Raw genomic sequence first — 6,272 nt, 5'->3', positions numbered from 1 at the left:
GCCTAATGCTGGAAGCAGAGGAAATCTACTTCAAGTTGTATCTAATAGGGAAAACTTACTTTGACTTCAGTAAAGTGGAGATCTTGTCATCCAGAATAGAGATTTACTTACTGCTGTGAGGAAGTCTGCTGATTTTTAGTGGGTAAATCAGAAAGCCAAGAAAGGTCCCCATATTGCGTAAGCACTAATATGGAAGTGTCAAGGCTTGTTCTGCCTCTAAGCACGGGAGTTTCTCTGTCCTTTTTTTTTTTTTTTTTTGTCATCTTGGTGAAAATATGTATAGTTGCAGTGTAGATAAATGCAGTTTTTGAAAGCTACTCAGTTTTGTAGAAAGCAGGATAAAGACTCTATTAGTAAAAATACATGAAAATTGAAAATAGCTCTTGGTTTAAATTCTACATTCATGATTTTTATGGATTGAAAACATTTTTCTTTGTGTGTCTCAATGGGCCAAAATTTCAAAGACTTAAAGTAGGGCACCTAGTGACCTGTACGGCGTGATTTACGCCCATCGCTGTGGGTATGAACGGGTTAACTTACTTACAAACAGTAGCTTGCAGGTCACTGCCATTTCTCTCTGCCTCAGCATGTCACCACAGTAATTTATACTCTGAAACCTTACGGCTATATCTGGTAACATGCTGCAAACAGAAGCTTCAGCTGAGCTGTCCTGAATGAGCAGAGTGATCCTTGGTGGTCCTTACTGTCCACAAGATACCTGTCTGTTTCTATGTTTGGTTTGAAGTGATGTTTATGGTGTGTGTTATCCCAAAGCTGAAAGATCTGATAAACCATTGGTGGTTGGCCAGGCTCATCGTTCCTGGCAGCCCTTTAATCTGGATCGTTTGAGATGACAATGGAGGTGCACCCAAAATAGGGCCTGTGGTTTCTCCAGTGGTTCATGATTGTACTGATATTTGAACCAGAGTGCCAACCTTGACGATCTCCCTGCCGCCTTCTGCAAAATCACAACTTCTGCTTTTCCTAAGAATATTTATTTTGTAAATTAAAGGTGAGTGCCCAGGCTGAGGGGTTTGTTGCCATTTGTAAACAGGAGCTGAGCATTTACCTGGTACTTCTCACGCAGGCTTTTCCAAATGTACTTTTATGAAAGCGTAAAAGCACCATTAGCTTCACTTGACAAAAGCAAAGTGTGATGCAGGAGTAGGATGCAGGCATCGCAACCACACTGGGAAAAATTGTATGTGGAAAAGGAGGCACTGAGGAATTTTAGAGAACACTTTCCTGAGGAGGCATGACATCCTCCATGGATGTGGCACCACTCTCAGTGAATCAGGGTTGGCATAAAGTCCTTTCTGGTGCAAAGGAGATTTGGACCTCTTTAGCCTCTTATGCAGGACGTACGAATCTTGCACAGAGCAGGACATAGTCCTTGGAGCATGGAGCCTGGATCCTCCAAAGTAATGGTCTACTAAATGAAAGTGAGGGAAGAAGGATGCTCTGCCATCTACTATGTAAGTTTGTAATTTATGAGGTTCTGTGATTTTGGGTTACTGCCCCAACTGAATAAGCATTTTTGGTGCTGTATGTATGGCTTTGAACATCTTCAGGTAAACAGCTTATGACTCTTCTGATTATGTTGTATTGTTTCTCTGTAGTGTGCTCCTCTCCATGCAGAGTGACCTTAGCCTGTCTGCATGCCAGGGGAGCAATCTCCATCTGTTGAACACTTGTCAGATGAACTACTGACCTACACTACCCTGCAACACCTGCAGGCTGCTCAACCGTGGCCACTGAGCGACGTGGAGCAAGAAGGGCCTGTGACAGCTTGGAAGAAACTGGGTCACTTTTTTATAGACTTTAAAATAAAATATGAATCAAAATTCCTTCTGATAGCAGTGAAGCTGGAAGCAATTTCAAGCCTTTCTTAAGCAGAAAGGCTGCTCTTGACTGTTAATTCCCACAAATGAACACATACGTTAGCCTGTCATCTGCTGAACACTTTAACCATATTACAGAAGGCACCTGGACTAGAAAGATCGAAGCTCTGCTTGGTTTCCTCAGGTTGGATATTCTGGTATTTCTGGTGCATCTTGAATATGTAGAAGCAGCAAAACTTGTCTCGGGGAACAGAGGCATCAGCACAGAGAGGGGACAGATGGTGTACCTTACTGAGACCAAACTACGGTTCAATGTTCCCACAAGGTAGGAGTGGTTATAAATGAGCTGGTGACACAGAAAGTTGGAAAACAAATTCCTTGGGTATGGGATCTTTCTGATGCCGAGGGACGAGGTGGTCCTCAGTCCTGCCATCCTGCCAAGGGCAGTGCCTTGGGCATGGGAAATCGGTGTGGGGAGGGCTGTTGTCTGGAGGACTCAGCTCCAGCAGACTTGAGAGAAGCCAGTGGAGAGATCATCTCCTGCTTTGAAAACTTAATAAGTCATTTTAAACAAAAGTGCAAGTGTTGGTTTGGTTAAGTTATATGGTTTTCTCATGGGGAAGGTTTTTTTCCCAACTCACCCTGCTAGGGGATGACATTCCCTGAATTGTGAGAGTTCATAAACCTTTCTGAAATCTTCCCTTTGATTTTCAGGCTTTAGTATGGTACATCAAGATGTTTTCATTTGCCACATAATTGTTCCTAGTGTAATTGTTTTCACAATTGGAAAAGATATGGATTAAATGATAGTTACAGTTTTGAGTTTACCAGGTTGTGGAAGATTTATATTTTTCCTTCAAATTTTGCAATTTAAAAGAATTTTTTAATAATTCAGAATCTAGGGGATGCGTTTCTTTATCACTGATTCCTGTAGGCTGGCTGCAGCTAGTCTGGACTGAGGATGAGCTTGAAAAAGATACTTATGTGCTCCTGAAATATAAATTAATCCCTAACTTCTCCAAGTAGCATTCATGATACCCTTTTTTATCTTTTCAGAACAAGGGAAGACATGGGTTAAATTGTCACAAATAAGCCCTAAACTGTTGTGAAACCGCATCTGATTTCCCAGATTAATCTGAAAGGTATGCTTTCAGATTTCAAAAACCTCTCCTTAACCTCTGTTCCACAAATAGCTTTATGCTGAGATGAAGTGTAGACAAATACACAATAGCACCTAAATATCACTTTCTAATAGGAACTGCTGAGGGGTGTGAGCTATATCCTCTCATAGCAACCATAGGCCACATCTCAGATTTGGAGGCTGAATGGATCCTATGCAATGGTTTCCATGGTTGCACAGGGTTTCATGTACCCAATAACATTAATATTCCAGTCTTTAATAGAATAGCTTGTACAAAGGCAATTTTCCCTCTTGATTTCCTATCTTAAATTATTACTGTGTAAATGATTGGATAAAATTATAACATTGAAGTTATTCTATTAAAACTTAAAATGTTGTTGAGATTGTTTTAGCATGAGCTCAAGCCTACAGTACTTATGTAAGAAAAATTTCAGGTGCCTCCTGAGTCAATGCCGTAGGATTTGGCTGGTAAAATAATGGTGTTTTTTTTCTTTACCAGCTTGTTAGTACCATTTATCTTAACAAAAGTTTGATTGCCACTTCTTGTCTGGCAAAGTTAAGTATACTGACAATGGCTGACTATTTTTGGAAGAAGGCAGTGTGAGGCTGAGAACTTACAGGTGGGATCTCAGTTGTGATAATGTGACTTGTATTTTAAGCCCAGTAAGTTGCGTTGGATCAATGAAAAATCGTTTTTAAGGGAGGGTCTCCTTTTGTGTTTTAATACCGAGTTGGAGTTGATAATTGTCCTTGCTTTGTTGTTACCTAGGGTTTTCAAAGGCTCGCCTCTGTTGGAAGTTGTCCACTACCTCGTTTTTTTATGTCCTTCTGAAAAATCTCAGCTGTTAATTGTGGTAGCTATTATGAGGCAAGCACTCCAGAGCTACACCTTAGCCAACAGTCTCAGAAAACTCCCCAATAAACGTTGATGTGCTTGGATAGCTCCAGTTGAGTGGGACTTTCATACAACTTAATCCCACAAGTGCTTAGGCTGTATGAATGATTCCTTTCAAAGTGCCAATAACTTAGAATCATAGAATCTTTAAGGTTGGAAAAGACCTCTAAGATCATCAAGTCCAACCGTCAACCCAACAGCACCATGTCTACTAAACCATGCCCCAAAGGGCCATGTCTACAACTTGCAGGTGCTGTCGTAGTTCCGGGACAAGCCATGGCTGAATCAGGGGCAGGATCGTGGGGAAACCTTGCTGTGGGGAAGCACAATCGTGTAGCTGTCCATTTGATTTACAGGAGAAAGAAGTGTTCTGGCAGTGCTATTTGATGTTTCAAGCCTCAGTGGGTACATCCAGCCCTACTCAAGCATGGAGTGTAAGTATCCATCCCAGTACCGCAGAATAAAATATGCAGAGGTCTTAAAAGAGCTCTTCAGAAATACAACAGAGAGCTTAAAGAAATTGTCCAAATGTGTGTGACTTTGATATTTATAATGGTTAGTTGCTACTAAGATGCAATCAGCGCTGACTTCTGGCCTCTGCTCTACAACCGAAAGCCTGTGTGAGTGCGTGGAGCTCTCTGAACCTTCCAGTGATTTGTCTGAAGTGTTAATATTATCTGCCTCACTGATGTGTATTAAAGTACCGTTTACAGAGAAGAGCTCAATGTGCAAAAAGGTTAAATTCTTAGCTTGTGTGAACTGTTGTTTTCCCACTGAAGGCAACAAAGTCACCTTGTGACGTACCCCGGCAGAGGACCTGGTCTCTAACGAACATTCGACGTATTGTTCTTGCCTGCGCCCATGAATATTTCAGCGTGTGCTGAAGCTGGGCTCTGAATGCATTCATTCATAGACCACTGTAGAAATGATCAAAGGGGAGGCTTCTTGATCCTGTATGTAATAAATCCTCTGCTTTCAGGTTTACTGAACTGGAGACTATCGTAGAAATACTTGTTCCTCACGTACAGATCAGGAAGCTGGAGTCAGGTATTACTCATGTTGGAAAAATGCCTCTGGAAGTCCATGAATTGCTTGGCTCATCTGACAGAGCAGACAGAAGTATCTCAGCCTTCGTTTACTACGGAGTTGACCTAGGCACAGTCTGCCCGTGTGGATCATGTCTGTGGAGAAATTGCTCGCCGCTTTAGGTCAAATAGTGGCAGAGGAGAAGGGGCATTTACCTGAATATCTGAAAAATGCAAGCAGAAGGAAAAGTGACTGATTTGAAAACAACCAGTATGTGTTGGGATAAGCTTGTTTTTGGATTCCAAACTATTTGTTGTAGAAACAAGGCGTAGATTTTTAACAAGGGTTTATCTTAGTTTGCAATTCGTCTAGTTTTGTTTTTCATCTTGCAGGTTTCTTTACAGAACAGCAGTAAATCCTTAGAGCAAAACTGATGTGAAAGGCGTTTTTGGGTCATGAAAGAAGCACAGATTTTCCTTACACAGAAGAGTCTTTTGCCAGTTGCTTACGACCTGAAGATATTAGAGAAAACTGTACAAAGATGATTAACGGTGAAAGTAAAGATCAGAACTGTTTCACTCTTTCCGTGTTTCTTAAGGAGGTGTTAATTCTTTCTTCAAGAACATACGGCATAGATTCATGGGATTGGCAGTGCTCAAATCTAATCTCACTCAACACGAACACTTTAAAATATGGTAGCAGGGGGATTTGCTTTTCTCATGTACATCACTGTGGATGTCCCCTATCATATACTGGCTGAAATTTTTCAAGTCGAAACCATCAAGGACTCCCATGATGCATATCTTCCTTGCAAAGGGCAGAGAGACAGTGACAGGTGGAAAATACAGTCTTGAGAGGCAGTATTTCCTAAGAGAAATACTTTTCTTTCAGGATAAAATATTTTAACTTCAAATATCTTAACTTCTTTCATATTTTTTTTTTCCTGTAGAATTGCTCACCTTGTACTAATACTGGTAAGGTTTGACAGAAAGCCTATGCATGTGCTTGAAGGTACATGCCCACGCACTCCCAAACATTCTCTCTGTAGGACACTGATGCACAAACTCATCTTCATGCTCCAGTTTGTATATAGACATATATTGCCTCTCCTCCTCCTTCTATTAGGGAGGGTTCTCCAGAACTGCTGTCTAAACAAGAGGTTCATATCGGAGTGGTCCATCACGAGATGTTTTAGCAGTAGTTGAGATGTAACTTCTTTAAAAGTGAAATAAAGCCCTTAGTGAATCGTGTCCTTTAGTTAGCCAAGCCAAACAACATTGCCCTAGTAACAGGGTCTGCCATTCAGGGTCAAAAGGATTACGTAGTATAAAGACTAAGAGTGAAGATTGCCTGGGTATGGGTCTGCGAT

General features: G+C 41.2%; 1 long non-coding RNA gene across 1 annotated transcript; it reads left to right on the top strand.

Moving 5' to 3' along the window:
• The first annotated feature begins 1,645 nt into the window (after positions 1-1,645).
• LOC129209409 (uncharacterized) lies at positions 1,646-5,610 on the top strand. The gene is made up of 4 exons (XR_008578066.1): positions 1,646-2,166; positions 2,898-2,983; positions 4,234-4,311; positions 4,857-5,610. It is a non-coding gene; the product is annotated as an uncharacterized LOC129209409 (long non-coding RNA).
• The last annotated feature ends 662 nt before the right edge of the window (positions 5,611-6,272 follow it).

The sequence above is a fragment of the Grus americana genome, chromosome 8 (assembly GCF_028858705.1).
Source record: "Grus americana isolate bGruAme1 chromosome 8, bGruAme1.mat, whole genome shotgun sequence".
NCBI lineage: Eukaryota > Metazoa > Chordata > Aves > Gruiformes > Gruidae > Grus > Grus americana.
The sequence above is the reverse complement of the archived record's forward strand: the minus strand, read 5'-3'. Positions and strand labels throughout refer to the sequence as shown.